Raw genomic sequence first — 3,867 nt, forward strand, 5'->3', positions numbered from 1 at the left:
TCTCATTACCCTGAGTATGGCCACATGGCCACTCCAGGGAGTCTGGGACGTACAGTTTTTCAACTGAACATATATAAGGTTCCGTTACAAAAAAAAGGGGGGGGGGCAGATATCAGAGGCAATGAGCAGTTCCTGCCACACTTATATTAAAACCGAAGTCATAGAAGAAAAAGTTTCTTGCTTGTTTAAGAGTCAATAAACCAATATTTATTGATTAAGACACTAAGGATTCAGAAACCAAAATGATACAGTTCCTACCCTTAAAGATACTATAGTTTAATGGAGAAGATATTCCTGTTCATCTCCACAGATGATCACATGGTAGTCATATGCATAGAATTCTGTAGGAACACTAGGATAAACTCCCCACTCAGGCAAGGGTGCAGGAACAGATAAAGGCTTTATGGAAACCATGAAAGAAAACATTTGGAAAGGAGGATGCAATCTTCAGTGACAATATATGGGCAAAGGTCAAATAAAATAAAGACAGAAAATATGTTCATCAGACTTATTAACAAAGGAGGTCTTTAGTGAGCTTGGAAAACACTGTTTCAGAAGAGTGGAGAGAAGAAAATCCAGTGGGGTGGGTATGAATGGTTAATGATAAAATAGAGTGGGAAGAGGGAAAATTCCAGCAAAGAGGTCTAGAGTAAAGGACCAGGGGAAAATATGGGAGTATTTAAATACTACCAAGAAAGTGTAAGGAGATGGGGTGTGGGGAGAGGGGGGGGGGGAAGTGGGAGGAAAAAGTGGATCTCATTATTATCTGATATGGTAGAAATGGAAGTAAAGTCTAATGCCAAGGCAGGTGCTATATACAAAATGGTCATAAAACTGAGGAACATGTCTGGAATGATTGCTTTCTATAGTTTCATGAAGTAGAATCCACAATGCTGAGAGGCAAGATGAAAGTCATCAAGGAGATGACTTTAAAAGTAGCTATTACCGGCAATAAGAATGACAGGAATGGGTGACGGGAGAAAAGGAGGAAAAGTGGAAAGTACCGAAGGGCATAGGATTTAGGCGATTGCTTAGGACAAAAGGCAGATAGAAGGAATGGAGAAGTAATAGGTAAGGAAAAGAGCTACCATAGATCCAACACTAGAAATGTTGCCCAGCAGAAGACCATGGATATGAGGCAGTAGCTGAAAAAGCATGTAGAGCAAATAAGGGTACCCTGAATATGTGTGGCTGCCATGGGACTTGTCCCACCTCCCTTCTCTCAGGAAGGCTGAGGTGACCCGCGGTGCCAGCGTAGGCACACATCCGGTCTCCCAGTGCAACTCTCACACCTCTCCCTCTAGGATGCGCCACACGAGGCTGCGATGGTCTTGAATGTACACCATTCACAGGCGTCTGACTCACTCAGGAGCGTCTTCCCCTGGGAGTGGGCAGCAGGTTACGTTCCCACCAACTACTGAGCTCACCACATTCACAGAGCATCGGTGTACACATCTTCAGAGAAATCTCTATATTTGGTTCGAAAGATAAGAAAGCAAACAGCCATTTATTTATAAATAAACTGACATCTCCTTACTCACATCCCCCCCTCCCCCTCACACCCATAACCCAAACACACTCCGTCTGATATTTGACTTGCTGCAAAAAAAGAAAAACATCCTCTTGGAAATTGTTCTTCAAAACAGAAAAAGTTGCTCTGGCTGGATGGTGACATGGTTGGCACACACACTGCATCACAGGCCACTGAAGGTTTTCAATGTGCACAGGTGTGGTTACGAAGAGTGAGCTCGTCATTATATAGACCCGAACGAGTGTGTGTGCTTGTAACTCCAAGGACACCCAGACACGTTATTCTTTACTGATTTTGTTGGCTCAGAGAACGGGTGCGAGCCCTGACCTTCCATGTACTTGGTGGGCTCTTTTTCTTTCTCCCAGCAGCAGCAGCAGCAGCAGCAGCAGCACAAGCAGCACTGTGGCAGGGCTCTGTGAGGTTCACCTGCCAGGAAGCACAACCTTGATGTGTTTCTAGGACAACATGTAGTAGGTACACAGGTCGGGTCTGGCCTCCTGCCAACTGCACACACTCGATGTCAGAGGATGCTGGTGGCCTGAGAGCGGTTTCAGAAGGAAGGGCTGCCTGTCAGTCCTGAGGAAATGCTATCAAATAAATAAAGTGTTCCCAGACGCCTGGGTCAGCCCATTGTGTCGGGTCACCACTCCAACAGCTAATTCTTCTGTCCTCTTGCCATTTACTGGCAAGATTAACACCAGAAGCAGGTGAGAGAAGACGTGGCAACAGAAGGGGCCGCGTGCTGACAAGGAGACGTGGAAGAGCTACAAGTACCTCTCCATTCTCAGGACTCGAATGAAATGACTTCCTTCTCTGGGGCTAAAGACAGGTCATGAGGGATAAAATTATCAGCCCAGGAAATGAGAGACGATAGCTTCTGCTACTTTTACAAAAATAGATGAAAGAAGAGATTGCTTTTACCACCCTTGGCAGACTGCGAACTTCCTTAGCTCTGTGCATAACTTGTTCCTTCCTCCAGAAATCAGAGTCCAGTGGGACGCTGTGTGTTGCTGTTGTTGGGTACATTATACACGATGCTCACAAGGCGAAGCCCTCCAGCTCAGAGAGTTGTTTCATTGCAGAGGAACTGTTTGGAAGTGTACCCGTCTGTTAACAGCAACAACCGTGGGGGAGTTTGAAACCAGAAGTCTGAATAGAGAAGAAGCAAATGATGTTAGCAAATAAACTCTTGCAAAGTCTTGACTGTCCCACCAAGGAGCTGCACGTTTTTGCTATAGACTAGGGAGTCATTTCATGTCTTTGAGATAATTAGCAGATGACAGAATGGCAGCACCATGCCCCCTGGACTAGGGGGCCAGCAATCTGGAAAGTGAGAGACTGCAGACCATGACTATGGTGCAGGAGTGGGAGAGAGATTACTGCCTGAGCTAGGACGGCAATGTCCACGAAAACACCAAGGAAGCCCTAGCTGGTTTGGCTCAGTGGATAGAGCCTTGGCCCGCAGACTGAAGGGTCTAGGGTTCAATTCTAGTCAAGGGCATGTACCTCGGTTGCATGCTCGATTCCCTGCATGTACCGAGTGCATGCAGGAGGCAACCAATTGATGTGTCTTTTTCACATGAATGTTTCTCTCTCTCTATCCCTCCTGCTCCCTCCACCCTCTCTAAAAATCAATGGAAAAATATCCTTGGGTGAGGATTAACAAAACAAACAAAAACAAAACAAAACAAAAAAAAGAAAAGAAAAGAAAAGAAAGAAAGAAAAGAAAAGAAAGAAAGAAAGAAAGAAAGAAAGAAAGAAAGAAAACACCAAGAAAGACCTCTGTAAAAGATGGTGCACAGGAAGAAGGGACAGACTTCTCAGCTGGTGGGCCGCCAGGCGAAGTAGAGGGAAAGTCAAGAGGACCTCAGATTTGCAACCAGGAGACTGTGGTAATACTTTATTTACAAGAAGTTGAGCAGTGAAAGCAAGTTCAGGTTTTGTCATCTTATTTTAAGTGACTGGAGGAGGAAATTTCAGCCGGCATTTGGAAATGCATTTGCGTTATGCAAATTAAGCATCCATTTAAAAAAAGTTAATGAGATTTAGTCCTTCACTCAGGGGCCCTTTTCCCGCCCTCCCAGGAAAAGTGAGGTGCACTCTGCAAAGACCCTTCAGGGGCAGATGCAGATTCCACTGCGGGGGGGGGGGGGGGGGGGACTTTTCTCCCTTGGGGATGAAAAAAAAGGGGGTTTTGAAATTTCCTAAAAAACCCAGGCCTTCGGGAACAGGGAGGAGGGAAAGAGCAAAGCCCGGAACCCGGGGAAGGGGGTCAGGCCATGCTGGGTTTTTCAATCGGAAATGGCCCCCCGCCTCCCGCCCCCCCCCTTCCATTT

Source organism: Myotis lucifugus, unplaced genomic scaffold (assembly GCF_000147115.1).
Source record: "Myotis lucifugus unplaced genomic scaffold, Myoluc2.0 scaffold_57, whole genome shotgun sequence".
Classification (NCBI taxonomy): Eukaryota; Metazoa; Chordata; class Mammalia; order Chiroptera; family Vespertilionidae; genus Myotis; species Myotis lucifugus.